Genomic DNA, 16,688 nt, shown 5'->3' with positions numbered 1-16,688 from the left:
AATCAACGTATTTTGCAATCAAATACATTTTCAACTAAAACATGTAATTTTCACCTGAAAAATGTGCAACTGAAAAAAAAATGTTCAATGACGGTTAAGATGTGTTTTAACCATAGAGGGACATATGTTCTAATGTGGCTGGATCCCCATTTTTACTTGTCCTGATGTCCCACATGATTTAGCATTTACTTGGGAGTAAGGCATTCCAGTTTGTGTGGTAAATTATATGGTCACAGTTAAATGCCATTCTCATATACTGAGAGCAACAACATTGAAGAAAAAATGCTGGCACCAACAATAATAGCTTCCATTTACTGAGCACTTATTACACTTCAATCAATAAATCTGATAGTTTCCATATTGTATGTAAGGTAGGTAGGTTTTTCCAATCATCATATGTGTAACTTGCCCATATAATAGTGACAACTACAGCTCAAGGCTAGACTTTCTCAGTCACCAAGCTCATGTTCCTTTCAATATACCATAAAATGTTTATGTCCTGTGATTCTTTGATTCTGTTGATAGAAATCTAGAATAAGGTTACAATTCTATTTGAAAGAAAAAATATTTGTTTTTAAACGGTTACCAAAAACTATGTATACTAATAAAAATATTAGAAATTACCTAACAGGTCTTATGACAGGAAATGCTAAGTAAAATGTAATATATTCACACCTTCAAGAGTTTACAGTACAGCTTAAATAATGATGGTGATGAGATCATTCAATAATACAAAAATGTACTTAATCTGAAATACATACATAAGGTAAAAAAAACTGGCCAGGTGCAGTGGCTCACACCTGTAATCCCAGCACTTTGGGAGGCCGAGGTGGGCAGATCACCTGAGGTCAGGAGTTCGAGACCAGCCTGGACAACATGGTGAAACCCTGTCTCTACTAAAAATACAAAAATTAGCCAGGTGTGGTGGAACATGCCTGTAGTCCTAGCTACTCAGAAGGCTGAGGCACAAGAATTGCTTGAACTGGGAGGCAGAGGTTGTAAGTGAGCCGAGATTGGGCCACTATACTCCAGCCTGGGCAATACAGCAAGACTCTATCTAAAAGAAAAGGTACAAACACTACGACCGGGCGCGGTGGCTCACCTGAGGTAGGGAGTTCAAGACCAGTCTGACCAACACGGAGAAACTCCGTCTCTACTAAAACCACAAAATTAGCCGGGCGTGGTGGCACATGCCTGTAATCCCAGCTACTAGGGAGGCTAAGGCAGGAGAATCGCTTGAACCCAGGAGGTAGAGGTTGTAGTGAGCCAAGATCGTGCCACTGCACTCCAGCCTGGGCAACAAGAGCGAAACTCCGTCTCAAAAAACAGAAACAAAAAACAAAAACAAAACAAAACAAAAAACACACAAAAAAACCACTCTAAAATTTTAAAGCATATTTTAAACATTTAGAAAGAATTATACCAACCTAATAACTACTGAGTTAAAGATGACGCAAGATAAACAATTCTTTTCTAAATTCTGTAAAATACTGTTCTGATAATTTTATTTTTCAAAAAACATTTAAAATAGAAAAACTTACCAAGGGCTGAAAGTTCAGAGAGAGTACATTCTGTTCTCTAATTCATAACAAAATTCACATGCTCACAAAAGTGATAGTTAAGTTTAAAGATACAGATAAGATAGGGAGAGAAAAAGCAAATGAGAGATGCAAGAATTTAAGGAGTTCAGTAACGGAAGCATTTCAAGAGGTAAACCAGATGTTCCTATGGAATTGCAGCATAGAATCCAGCAGACAGAAAATCATAATGTCAATAGCTGTACTCAGATCAAAGAGCATAAAAGTAGTGTCCATCCACTACAGAAATGTCCATTATACTCAAAGGATCAGGCCACTCTATGCTCTCAGCAAAACCCAAAATTAAAATCAACTGAAGGCTGTTGATTAAGAAAGTACTGGAAAGATGAGAAGATTGCTTCCTCAAACATTTCACTGGTAAACGGAAGCTTGGCAATCGGGTCAATACATAGAGGTCAAAAGCATAATTTAAGTCAATAATGTCTCATTTGAAGCTTTAAAAAGTTACTAACAGTGATTCGTATAGATCCATTTTACTTGCTTTTGCTGCCATCATCATGCCTTCCTTTCCAAGCATCTCTCTCCTGCTTTACTTTTACAAAGGCAATGCTGTAGATAATGTTGTAGACGCTCCCTCCAAAAACCTCTCAAAACCAGATGAAAAACTCCTAAAGATATTCCTGTCTCCAGAGGCAGTACAGTTCAAATGCCCTCACAAAACACTTCCTAGGTCTGTATCACCTTTCAAGAGGATAAAAGATGCATACTCTGGTTAAATTACTCACAATAGGTAAAAAGTAAAAATTATTCCAAGTGGTCTGTACCTATTAAATTTATCTTGCTTCCAAAATTAAAATGGAATTAAGGTTATACATAGTAGTATGTAGCTACTTAAGCTGGGAATGTTTGGTTTTTTGAGGGGTAAAAGTCTTACTTTCCAATTGCCTGTTACTTCAACAACCTAATCAAGAGAACATATAAAATGAAATGTTGTAATATGTGGTTTGCTATGGTTGTGACCCATGAACTTTTTCATAGAGAAGTATGCTTAGATGATAATCATCTGACACTGAATTATGACTAGTACATTAAGTGCCTGTCCAGAGAAGATCAATTAAATTTCCATGAATGTTAAAGGTCAAAACATCTCAGGCTACCTACCACCTACTAAACAATAACATTTTACAGATGGTGTCATAAAACAAAAATTTCAATAGACATCTGCTCTTCTATCAGGAATAAAGGCAGATAAAGCTATACCCCACACATTAAGCAGAATGCCTTTCATTGTTTCATGTTCTATATAATGAATTTATCTCCTTCGTATAGAGAGAGATCAGCCTGCTTCATACATATTTGCTCCAATTTTCAATTTCACTTGGGTATTGCTCTGCTCTGGCTGCCATTACAAAACACCATAGGCTAGGTGGCTTAAATAGCAGGATTGTATTTTCTTACAATTTCTAGAGGCTGAGAAGTCTAAGATCAAAGCTCCCAACCAATTATACTCCTTTTGAGAGACCCTTCCTGGCTTGCAGATGGCCGGCCATTTTCTCACTGTGTCCTCAGGTGGCAAAAGGAAGAGTCACGCTCTCTTGTGTGGATGACATAAATTAAAATTTTTTATTTAAACCATAAATTTTGGAATAAGAAATGGTTGATATCAATATTCACAAAAAAAGACTATATAAGAAAATAATACCAAAGCTGGGTAAAGCAAAAAACAATCTCTGGTTATGAAGATGCTATTTTATAAATGCTAAAGGTCACATTAGTACTTGCTGATTCATATAATCCAGGCAAGTTATATACGTTCAATTCTTTCTAATTCTAGCTATCAATTTTTTCTGAAGCCACAGGCATGATTAACAGTAGCCCATATTTATTCATAGTTCACTACACAGTAGCCACTTAGCATGTATTTATGTTAATCTTCCCAATAGTTCAAAAATAAGGCTACTGTTTCTGACCCCATTTTACAGATGAGGAAGTCTAAGCATTGTCTCCTACGGTAGTACAACTTTAAAATACAGAGTTTAGAAAAGAGAAAAATAAGCCATGTCACTAATAATTCCATTTCTGCAAAAAGAACTAGTCAAAAATCTGTAGCTTTTCATTTGACTATTAATAAAAGGAGCCTGTCTTTGTTCTATGTTTTAATCTCAAAGAGATGCTCTTATACAACCACTGGAGAGGGCCAAGATGAAACTGGGCAGAAAGGATCAAGTTCTCCCCAGATGGAAGTCCTGCAGACGTGAGGGCTTTTTCCAAAGTATTTGATTGAAAGTAGAAAAAACAGAGAGTGAATCTTCTAAAATATATCCACTGTAAAACTGTTCTTTTTGGATCCCCCCTAAAGTGAAGATCTAGAATGAACAGTTTTAAAGCAGTTTCCAAAAGACACGTGATTCTTCCCTTTCTTCAATTAATATAAACTTTAAAATCACCACCTTGCAGCTATTCTATTCCTATTATTCCAAAGAAACAAGATGATGCATTTCTCCTTAACTACTACTGCTATTTTTTTAAAGCAACAGTCCTTAATGTTACATAAAACCGCTAGACAATTATTGATGGGAAGGAAAAACACAGAAATCTGGAATATCATGAAATCTTTTCCAGACTCAGAATTATGACCAGTGCTAAAATTCAAAGATTGAAGGAAATAGATAAGAAAATAATTCTTTTGAACTGTACACATACACTACAGGAAATATGCATAGCATCAAAACAACACAGTATTTTACAGTGTTTATAAATCAACATCCTGCAGATGTTATCATTAGGAATATCCACAATTTGTTCAATTATAAAATGTTTTAAATTGTCATATTAACAAGAAACTCATATCTGCTTCAAATGCTTTTTTGGAAGGCGTATGTAAATCATAAATATTTGCTGTACAGTCAAGAAAGAATACTAATTTACTATTTATTCGTAAGGGGTACTTCTTAAAAGGTATTTTTTCCCCAACGTTTTCATACAGAGTATAGATGCAATATGAACCAGAAAAACATTTATAAAATGTAGCTGTAGCACAACTTATTTGATATTATGAAAATCACTCAGTCTTTAGGTTATAAAAGACTGTGTGTTTTCGCTCTCCTATCTGTTTAAGATAAACTTCAAATTCTGATTTCTTATGATGTCTGATGTAAGAAACTAACCAGGAGGATACCCTACAGAGAAACAGAACATCTGGTGAAATGTGTAACATGCCTCAGGATTATGTCTGCTACTAAGGTTAGTGTCCAATGTGAGAGCTGCAGTCTCCGTGTTAAACAGTAAAAGCATAACAAAGAACCAGGCAGTAAGAAGCCTGTTCTTCAGCCACAGAATACTTCCTTTTTCTCAGCAATGTGTTAACACTGAGCCTCACACAGTATTTGGAGAAATAGATCCGTAATAAGTATACACTTTGGTTCAGAACACGTAGCTGTTCAATAGACTGCTTCTCTCATATGACTGCTGATTACATCCCTTTCCCCAAATATATTAACCTAGGCATTCATCAAGACAGGATGTATGCTGTTGCTTGTCTGTGATTCATCAATGTATTCTGCTTTTATTTTTCAACCCACAAATAAAAGAATTTGGAGCAGAAGAAATAGGAATGAAAAGCTGAGCAAGTCCAGGGGACCAGGAGAGATGGCATTATTAACTCAAAAAGGCACATAATGCTCAGCAGCCTTGCTCCTCCATTTGTTTTTAACTTTCAATTTTCTACCATAAACAGCAACAACCAAATTCTACACTTACTTCAGTATAAACTGCCTTACTTCTGTGACATTTTTAAAAGCCCCTACTGCATCATGAAAGGCTCCCAAACAAGGAAAGATCTGCACAGCAGGAGAAGAACCTACTTGGATTTTCTGACAGCTGTGAAGGATCAGTCTCCTACAGTAATAGAAATCAACCCCAAACTGAAAAGTGTTTGGAAATAAAATGTTTCCATCACCTCACACTATCAGCTACTTCCATTAGTACCCATGAAAAAGACACAGGATTTTACCCAGCATTTTAATACAATAAACTTTACTGACAGTAGAAGAGAAAATACAATTACAAACTAATCCTGTTATTAAACATAGGAAGTAATCAATGAAGAGAAAGAATACTTCTACCTCTTCCCTACTGGACTATACTAACCACAAAAGCCTTACAGAACAGTTTACAAATGTTACTCATGAAGCTTATTTTGGGCTCCATATTCTGAATCAAAGCATTATTACTTAAAATATAAAAGCATCTCATCAGGAGTTGATTTTACATCAAGTTCCAAGTCAATGATAAGCCCCATGGAATGAATTTTGTCTGTCTGTGGCTATCTTGACTACCTACTTATCAGAAAGAATAATACAATCTACATACCCTGGAGACTAAATGTGCTCGAGTTATCCATATTACAATAAAAATAAAAAGGTTGTGGAAAGATATTCATCAGTCATTACAGAGTCAGTCCCTAACTCCAGTTCTTGATTTCTGCCAGTATTTCCTGAGCGCTTAGCTCTGTTTCTAGGATCTATGGTAAAAGCTGACACAGCCAGCTAAATTAAGGCATATTCCTTGCCTCCCAGCAGTTCAGAGTATGTTTAAAAAAAAAAAAAAAGTCACATAAACAATACTAGGTGATCAACAGGTTGTAGGGTACAGAATTAATGCAAAGGGGATGACTATGGGGACAGGGGAATTAGGAAAGGCTTTGCAGAGGAAATGATACCTCTGGTAGGTTTTGCAGGATGGGCAAGAGTTTGCCAGGCCAAAAAAAAAGGGAAAGCAGTATTTCAGCCAGAGGAAACCACTGTGCAAAGGCATAAAAATGTAAATAAATTTTTAGGGTAATCTTCAAACAATCTTATACTATATACAGGAGAAAGAATAAAAAATAAAGCTGGGAAGGCAGGCCTGAGCCATATCTCAAAGGGCCACAGGCCAGGGAAACTTAGACTTTACTGAACTAGCAAGGAGGTGTCAGCGAAGGGTTTAGTTGGAGAGTGACACTCAAACTTCTGCTGTAAGACATTACCTAGGAGGAGAGGATGGACTAAAAAGGAAAAGACTTGGATAAGGAAACCTATTAAGAGGCTACGGCAGTAATTCATGCACAAGATGACAATGAAAGCCTGGAGTTAGGAAATGTGAATACAGAGTCAGCAATAAAACTGGAACATAAGCAAGAACTGTATGTGTTACCTTTAAAAGGTGCTCACGGAAAAGTGCTTCAACAAGAAAACATCAAAATTCCAGAAAGAATTTTAGGCCAGATAACAGTACTAAAGGAATATTCCAAAACAAATTCAATTAGTAAGCATCAACAAAGTTTACACATTCACAAAAATGACTAAAAATCTCCATCTTATTTGCTGAAACTTTTGGAGCTCCAGCAAAAGAAAAGCAAATCACAAACTGATAGCACTAAATTCACAAATCAACAGTGTAATCTCCAAATTTTTAAATAATTGCTACAATGTATAATTACAGAGTTTCATTACTGTATCACATAACGACAAAACTAGGAATTCACAAAAAATTGATTTGTCTATTTGTCCGTACTTTATGAAGGGTCAGGAAACATTTGTTTAATTTGGGGCATTTTTATAGGATTTTAAAACTGCATCATTTCCAATGCTGCTTTCATTTCTGAAATAATTTTCAAATCTATGGTAAACCATCTAAATTTAAAGAAAAAAAAAACCCCTCTAACAATGAGGGTTGCTAAGTTATTTGTGTACTCCACGATTCCTTTTAAAGATACTTAGAAACAGTATCATGAAAGCAATCACTCATTTAAATAAGGAACCTGAAATGTCCAAGATGCCCATCTAGAATGAATCAGTTCTGACTACTGTCAGCATATATTTAATGATACACGCTAAGAATATTTGTAAAAAATAAAGTACTTTAGAAGGTCCAGGCCTTCTAAATATTGACCACAGCTTAAGTTCAAAATAAAGTGTTACTACCAATGCAAAGAAACAATCTGAAGATAAATATCATATTGAACAGTCCAATTTAACTCATAATTTCCTTCACTTATATAAGATACATTATTGGGGAAAACTGAAGAAACATACCTGAATTCTAAGGGAAACATTTCAAAAATTTTGCTACACGCCACTACTGACAAACTTACCACAAGCTAGACAGTAGTGAAATACCTTCTACCGAATATACAATATGCTTGAAACATAGAATGATGTCTTATCTCACTGGTATTCAGACCTTAGATAAGGGCTGTAAAATGACTAGCTTTACAGGACAATTTCAGCATACAAATGTTCTGACATATACAGGGCTTTAAAATAATCTAGAAATTTCACATAAAAAGTGGGAACAGCTAAAATCCCTATTGACAGTAGAATGAAAAAATAAAATGTGATATATCCATACCAAAGGATATAGCAATGAAAAATGAACTAGAGAAAATGAACCCACAAACAATGCTGAGTAAAAGAAGCAAGACATAAAAGACACACTGTCATTACATTTATAAAGTTTAAATACCCACAAAATTAAATTCATAAGGCATGTAAATGCTGCTGCAAGAACTACGAAAAACTTGAGTTTCATAAAAGTCAATATACTGGCTACCTGAAAATAAGGGGTATCACACGAACACTCAGGGAGAATCCATGGTGCTACCTATGTTCCATTTCTTGACCAAAGTAATGGTTACATAGATAGATATTTGCTTCATAATTATTAAGTTGTGCATCTGTTTGATGTACTTCTCTTGCAAATATCTTTTGTAACAAAAAGTTTTTAAATACGGGAAGTAATAAAAACTAATGGGTAGTATCTTGATTTAAAAAATAATAAAAACGTGTAAATGGTGCAACTGCTTTGGAAAACAGCTTCGCAGTTCCTCAAGGGATTGCATGGAGAGTTATCATATGACCCAGCAATTCCCTCCTAGGAATATACCCAAGAGAAATGAAAGCAAGGTCTACACAATTTTGTACACATAGATTTATAGCAGCATTATTCATAATAGGCAAATGTTCAGATGAATAACAAAAATGTATTACTTACATACATTTAATGGAATAGTACTCAGCGATAACAAGTAATGAAGTTCTGATGTATGCTGCACTATGAATGAACCTTGAAAATATTATTTTAGTGAAAAAAGTCAGAGACAAAAGGACAAATATTGTAATGATTCCACTTACATGAGTTATCTAGAAAGAGCAAACTCAAAAAAAAAAAAAAAAATGATGATTTGAGGATACCAGAGACTGGGAAGGAAGGATGACAGGGTTTCTTTTTAAGGTGCTGAAAATACTCTAGAATTGACCCTAGTGATGGATGCACTATCTGTGAATACACTAAAAGCTACAGAATTGTAAGCTTTAAATGGGTGAACTATAGAGTATAAGAATTACACCTCAATAAAATTATCAAAAACTAATGTGTAAAATATTTCAATAGAAGTGAGGGTAAAGTTTTAGCCCCATCTGTTTAGAAATAATAATGCAGATAGAGCAATTCAAATTATATATTTTAATAACTACAGATTCCTGAATTAACTATATAAAAAGCATCCATGAGCTGAATGCAGAAACAGGTTTCATTCTTTTCATCTAACAATTAATTACAATTGACTATTTTTAAGAACCAAGAAAAACTAAAGCCAAAGAAAATAAGTGTAATACAAAAGAGCTCAGTAATACGGGTTGTATGTAAGTTCATTAATGAAAGTACTAAAACCAATGCATTGCTATTACAAAATCATCAAGAACTCTGGAAATCATGTTTATATTTATTAAAAACCCCAATGTAGTCAGAGGCTCTATCCATTGAAAGGTCAGATTTCCTTGATTTTAGTTAACTAATATAAGTAAAATGATTGGCACAATAGGAAAAGTATATATAATATGAACACAAGCCAAAAGATGCAAGGGGTTTGACAGCTGGTGGCCTGATAATGCCATATCTACCCCTCCCATATATAATAACATATTCATATCTATAACAATCCCTATCAGTTTAATATCTGCTTAAAATAATTTCTACATTTAGAATTATTTCTAAAAGTCAGTCACATCTGTCTTTTCAGAGGATACCAAGCTTCAGGTCCTTCTCCATACTGGCTCTCCGTTTATTCTTTTCTGTTTCCTACTATTATACTCTTTTGTGTTAAGTGAAAGCAAAGAGCTGGTAGATCTTAGAGATGACAAACCTCTGATGGACCACACAACAGAAACTACTAGAGTCACGTGCTCTATTACTGAAAATACAGCAATATAAAACTATCAGATTGAAAGGCTAATATAATTCAAAAGAAAAACAGCTCCTCTCTTCCTTTATCCCTCAACCCCACCAGTAATAATGGTTATTGGAAATAAACTAGAAAAAAAAAAAAAAAGCCATAAAGTTTGAAAAGAATGGGCTGGACAGAGAGGCTCACACTTGTAATTCCAGCACTTTGGGAGGCCAAGGAGTGAGGACTGCTTGAGCCCAGGAGATCATGACCAGCCACGGCAACATGGTGAGACCTCATCTCTAAATAAACAAAACAAAACAATTTGAAAAGAAGTTCTAACTGAGCTAAGGCACTTACTGAAAAGGCTGTAATAGCAGACATTTAAGCCTAGGAAAAGGGGCATAGAATGTATTAATCCTTGTAGACTGCTATAACATTACTTCGATCCTAACTGCCATTTCCAGGTGTGATTTACATTAGGATCTAATTATAAAGTATTTTTCTTATAATTCTCAGAATGCAGAAGAAAACATGCTTACTATAATGAGACACAGCAAATATTCAAAGATTATCTCTGCTCTCTGCACTCAATTTAAATAAAAAGTAAAAACAGGCAGAAAATACTTTTCCTCTGTTAAATCAAGCAAATGTATCAGAAACTCATTATTCTCAACATATTAAAGGCTCTGATAAGCAAAATGAACATGTTATCATGGCTAAGTCTGTACTAATTTTCACCAAAATCAGTGATACTGCTGCTGTGTCTCTGGGAATACATTCAACCCTAATGCTTACTGTTCAGTCAACTCTGTTGCTCCTCGGTATTCTTAGATCAAAGACCTAAGCTCAAACACATTTTATAGACCTAGCTCAAACACATTTTACTGCGTTACTAAGTTTGATGGCAACTCCCAATGAGAGCAAACATTGGTTAAACTACTTAGTTAGGAAATGTAAAAACAACTTGAATTTACCATTCATAAATAACAATCCATTTGTAGACGGCATCCATGAGAAACACACATATACCACACTTTGAAAGAAATGTTGCCAGCAGTACTAACAGCTGACTGCAGTTCAAGACCAAATGCCACCTTTTGGTTTTGACTCACTCCCCAAGCTCCTACAAACCTGGAGGAAGAGGAGTGCGGGGAGGTGCTGGGTATGATTCTGTCTAAAAAGCCCCAAGACATCCCAAATATATGGACTCTCAAGTGTTATTTCCTTTGGTCAGTTAACATGTACTACATAATCTCCATGCATTTTCTGTTGGACATACCATGTTCTTCAGTCATCTAAATTTTGCCTCAAAATACCACCAACAGAAAGCTCTATTTTAGTTGGGGGTAGGGGAGGCCTATAAAAGAAACGCCCTTTTAGGCCGGGCACAATGGTTCACACCTGTAATCCCAGCACTTTAGGAGGACGAGGCAGGAGGATCACATGAGGCCAGGAGTTCGAGACCAGCCTGGCCAACATGGTGAAAGCCCATCCCTACTAAAAACACAAAAATTAGCTAGGTTTAGTTGTGCACGCTTGTAATGCCAGCTACTTGGGAGGCTGAAACAGGAGAATCGCTTGAACCCGGGAGGCGGAGGATGCAGCAAGCAGAGATCACGCCACTGCACTCCAGCCTAGGGGACAGAGAAGGACTGTCTCAAAGAAAAAAAAAAAAGGGGAGGTACAACATTTAAAGTTTCTATAGACACAATTACCTTTTATGTTATTCCTCCTGGAAAAGAGGTTTTCTGACAGCTTGTCCAAACACTAATATAAACTTCCATCTTCCCAAATGCTCACTGTTTCACATTGTTGTCAGTTTAAGTACGGCTTTCTAGATTACCAATCTCCCAAGAAATCCTTCCCAGGATCCCACTCTGGCACTACCTTCTTTTACTTATTGGACTGAACTAAATCTAACAGACTACAGGGGTAAGCATAGACAGATACACATGCAACTCTGCAGGCACTCTGAAAGGCTCCCTAAGTCCAATAATTCCACAATTTCAATAATATGAAATAACCCAGAAGAAACTGGAAGAAAAGAACCATTACTATTCACTTTATAAAGACCTTCTCAAGATTCCTCTCAAGAGCAAATTCTCAGCACATTTAAAAGATTATACATTTACAAAAATACAAGCTGCATATTTTTCTAGGACCTTGATTATACAAAAAAAAGCATCAATATGATAAAGACCAATTAAATCTTCTAATTTAGAGAGAAGACCACCTGGCTTATTAACTTTGAATAAAGGTAAATACTGTTTTAAAATCTAACCTAACTGGAACTTGGGCAAAACATATAGAGAATGCTTTCATATGATAAATGACTGAGACTTACTTAATTAAGACAGGATCTCACAGCACAATTAAAGAGCACTCAGGAAAAGTACAGTCTGTCCTACAGAAAGCAAACCCCTTTCCTTCCACTCACATTATATTTTCACCTTATACTGTGGCACTCAGACATTTATTTTAAAAGACTTTAAAAGACATTCGTAATGTTCAACGAGTTTATTCTCCAAACTAAAATATTAAAATAGGAGTTTAATATCAAATTTGAGACACTAAGAAAACAAGCCTTCGGCTGGTTTTCACAATCTGTTGAGAAGCTATTTTCTTAATAAGCCCCAAGTTCTTCTAACTGGCACAAAGCTTAAGTTAATTTTATCTTTGTATCAATATAAATTAATTTTATCTTGTATCAATATCATACTTCCTGCTCTCTCTACTTGGGAATAAAATGGAATTCGTTTATATATACCAGAGTAACTTACTTTGTAGAGAAGATTTCTTATAACTCAAATCTTTAAATATGCAAAGTTCATATTCTGAAAAGCAAGTAATTAAATAAAAATGTTATCCTTCCTGAACCCTAAGTAAGTTTTTCACCTTCAGTGACAATAAAGCAGGAATATATCTGGAAGTCAAATTACTAAATTTGGTTATATTAAATAATCAAATAGACCTAAAGTATAACTGAAATATAAAGAACGTTCAATTTTTAGGAAACTACATTCTTAATTTTATAACTAAGTTAGTATCATTTGAAATCAGAAAATTTTAGCAACGGCTTGTTAGCTCAACAGACAGAGCTCCCTAAGAGTGAGGAGTGCTACTCTTCAGGGACTTTTTTTTTCCGGAAATAAAGTTTTAATCACTTTGAAAATGGCACCACCTACATGGTAACAAATAGAGAAACACACTGCTGCATTGATAAGTGGATGTTGAATGTTGAACTGGAAGGCATGCTAAGCTAATTTCACCAAATGGTTATACATTCTGACACCATGCTGGAAGTAAGAATGATAAATCCATTAATGTCAACAGTCCACTGTGGCACTTTAAATGGAAACCTGTTTCAAAATTCAGTACAGACTGAAAACTCGGTCTCCCTCCCGCTGGTATCTCTCTCATACAGAGGTAACCACGGTTTCCAGTTTATGTATATTTCTTTTTTTTTTCTTTTTTCTTTTTTTTTTTTAAAGAGACAGTGTCTTGCTCTGTCTCCCAGGCTAGAGTACAGTGACATGGTCATAGCTCACTGCAGCTCTGAATTCCTTAAGGGATCCTCCCGCCTCGGCCTCCCAAAGAGCTGGGACTACAGGAGTGCACCACAACGTGGCTAATTTATTTTGTGTAGAGTCAGGGTCACCCTGTGTTACCCAGGCCAGCCTTGAGCTTCTGGCCTCAAGGGATCCTTCTGCCTTGGTCTCCCCCAAAGTGCTAGGATGACAGGCATGAGCTGCCACGCCTGGCCAGATGTATCATATTTCAATCATTCTTTTGATATTAAACATTCCTATAATACTCTTGTATGTATATCACTTCACATATTTATATGAATATGAGTAAGTTAAATTCCTTTCAGAGAAACTGCAAGGTCAAGAATTATGAGCAAACTTTTTTTTTACATTGCCAAACTTCTCTTCACACAGTTTGTACCAATTGACACTCCTATCAGCAATCAGCAGTACATGAGTGTGCCCGTTTCCCTCCAGTGTCTGTCAAATTCATCATGCTATAAAACTTTTAATCTTTGCAAATCTAAAGTGTGAAATGTCATATTTTGTTATAATTTGAAACTGTGTTTCTTTCATTATGAATAAGGTTGGGCATCATTTTGCATATGTAAGTGCCATTTCTATCTTTTCTTGTGAACTGTCTAAACCATCTTTGGCCTGTTGTGGCCACTGGTATGTCTGTCTGTTTTCCTTCTCGATTTGATTAGTTAAAAAAATCATTTATATATTAAAAATTCAGCCTTTTGTCAGTGCTGAATTGCTAATATTCTCTTTCACTTTGCCATTTGTTTTTATTTTTATTTGTTTTAGGTATAGACCATTTATTTGGTGCCTTCTGGGTTCTGTGTCATACACAGAAAGGTCGTATCTAGTCTCACACTACAGTGAAATCATTCATTCATGTTTTCCTTTAACTGTTTCACGATTTTTTTGTTTCATATGTTGAAATGTTTGACCTACATGTAAATTATTTTTGAAAAGATTTATAACTTTTACCAAAAGAAGTTTTCTTAAAACTAAATTATGTTCAGGAGAGATGGAGATACATACTACAGGAGATGGAGATATATACTAGCAAGGCAGATAGTGTAATCCCTTGAAGAAGGAAGAATGAGCCAGAACTGACTTGTATAGCTGTATTCCAACATAGCAACAGAGAATAAGAAAATAAAAATGTATCTCCATACTTCCTCTGTTTATCCCATGGTCCTGCCCACTGTCTTTAAAAATAAAGCAAAACAAAGCAGCAGCAACAAAATGATGTAGTGCAAAAAAACCTAAGGTAAACTTTCTGACTTTTTTTTTTTTTGAGACCGTCTCACTCTGTTGCCCAGGCTGGAGTGTGGTGGAGCAATCTAGGCTCACTGCAATCTCCACCACCATGTTCAAGCAATTCTCATGCCTCAGCCACCCAAGTAGCTGGGCTTACAGGCATGTACCACCACGCCCGGCTAATTTTTGTATTTCTTAGTAGAGATGGGGTTTCACCATGTTGACCAGGCTAGTCTTGAACTCCTGGAACTCCTGGTCTCAAAGGATCCGCCCACTTTGGCCTCCCAAAGTGCTGGGACTGCACAGCCACCATGCCCGCTACTCCTGAATTCCTATGCATAACTTGGAACACAGGTACATTTTTTTCTGAAGAAAAGGTCTATAGCTTGAGGGGAGAGGAAAATACAATGGCTCAGAGCAGTGTTGCAGCCCAACTAGGTAAGCAGGGTATCAGAGTAGGAGGCCTGTCCATTTTAGAGTGTCAGAGACCAGACCACGCAAGAAAGGAATCCCCACAAGATGGTGGTTGTCATGGGAATTCAGAGATTCAGTAAAGTGAGGAAGGTATTGTGGGTAGGAAGAGGAATAGCACAAGGAGTCAGCATCTGAGCAGGATAAGGAAGGCAGGGCAACCCATGCATGGGTGCCCGGGCACAGGACTTCAGAGCCCAAGTGGGATGGTATGTGGAATCAGAGACTGAGCAAGGTGAGGAGGGCATCTGAACAGGAAAAAGCTTGGGAGCAGAAATAAATTAGTTACATGAAAAAGAAATTAACTAAATAAGTAAATGTATTAAGAATAATATGAACATGTGTTTTCACTATCGGAGAAGGGAATTACAAATATGAAAAGGGAGAAAAGTAGAATAAACTCTGTTGTAATGACCTGGAGTTGGAGTTATCAGTGTAAACTCATGGTTTTCAATATAAATAAATACAGAAATACAGATGTAAATGTGTTTATCTGTGTGTGATTTGTATATTCAAATACATGCTCAGTCAGCTCAAAAGGCCTTCAAGTAGTAATATCCCAAGAGCAATGAGCACACTCAGGGTGTTCTTGGCATCTAAATACCATTCTTCTCTTGGAGGATCTAGGGCTCCTTTGAGAAATGACTGAATCCAGAAATGGGACAGGGAAGGTACAAAATGAGCTTGGAACATTACATTATGCCAAAGAGGGAGGAATGTTCAAGTAATTGATGGAAACATTGCAAAAGGGCACAAGCTACCTTGAATGGGATTCCACTGATCAAACTGGGGATAAACTGAACACTAAATAATGACAGTAACTTGTAATAGCCCACTGAATAAAACAGGAAACCGTAAGTATATGCAGATATAGAACATTTATAGTTCCCCTACAAAATACTTGGGAATGGTTCTCTCCTGAGACTACTTAAAGTTTACTAGCTCTATAACACAACTAATAATTAGGAATAATGATTGAGGTTTGAAAGAAGATAAGCATACTTCATGACTGCATCAAGGATCAGATTCCAATGCATTAAATATATTGTTTATGAAATAATTTATTCCTGCCTAAAATACAGAGTTCAATGACTAAGGCTTCAGAATACTTACAAAATAGCAGGGGTTTTTTGTTGTTGTTGTTGTTGTTAGCGTGATATTGAATCTCTACTGTATACTCATTTATTTAATCCCTGTACCATGCTTAGTCTTCTCGAGGAATAAAATCTAAATAATTTGTAAGGGCAAAATAATAAAGTACAAGTTTGACTACAAAACATACGAGGTAGAACAGCCCTGTATGCACAAAAAAGTCAAAAGCACGGGTGACAAAACTTTTGTAAAAGAAAACAACACAAAACCAACAGTTAAGGCAGAACATGTAGGCAAACAAAAAAAGCTAGGACACCAACCCTCTCCACATTACATGTTAATACAATTAGGGCACAGAGGTAATAGTAGTCTCACTGTGGACAGCCCTGGCTCACCTCTCCAGCTGGGATCTCTCTCCTGAGAGGTCTCCATCACCACCCTGCTGTCCCTGGTGAATTTCACTCTCTCAGTGTCCAACCGAATTCTGCTTCCCTTCCCTCCCAAACTTGTGCCTCCTCTCCTGTGTGTGCTTGTCCCTTTCTTCCAAGGGGTTGGCAGACCACCCCAAAGGAAATACTGGGC

At 36.2% G+C, this 16,688-nt stretch overlaps 1 protein-coding gene and 1 long non-coding RNA gene across 3 annotated transcripts in view; both read right to left on the bottom strand.

Moving 5' to 3' along the window:
- LOC105475946 (eukaryotic translation initiation factor 3 subunit H) overlaps window positions 1–16,688 on the bottom strand; it is a 108,333-nt gene that overhangs the window by 31,862 nt on the left and 59,783 nt on the right. The window lies entirely within an intron of this gene.
- The window catches only part of LOC139355769 (uncharacterized), a 61,801-nt gene that overhangs the window by 16,309 nt on the left and 28,804 nt on the right, over window positions 1–16,688 (bottom strand). Inside the window, exon 2 of the long non-coding RNA XR_011606809.1 lies at window positions 1–16,688. This exon is cut by the window's left edge and continues 16,309 nt beyond it. This is a non-coding gene — a long non-coding RNA (uncharacterized lncRNA).

This window comes from Macaca nemestrina, chromosome 8, assembly GCF_043159975.1.
Source record: "Macaca nemestrina isolate mMacNem1 chromosome 8, mMacNem.hap1, whole genome shotgun sequence".
Taxonomy (NCBI): domain Eukaryota; kingdom Metazoa; phylum Chordata; class Mammalia; order Primates; family Cercopithecidae; genus Macaca; species Macaca nemestrina.
Note: the sequence above shows the minus strand (reverse complement) of the source record. Positions and strands in the feature narration are given on the sequence as shown.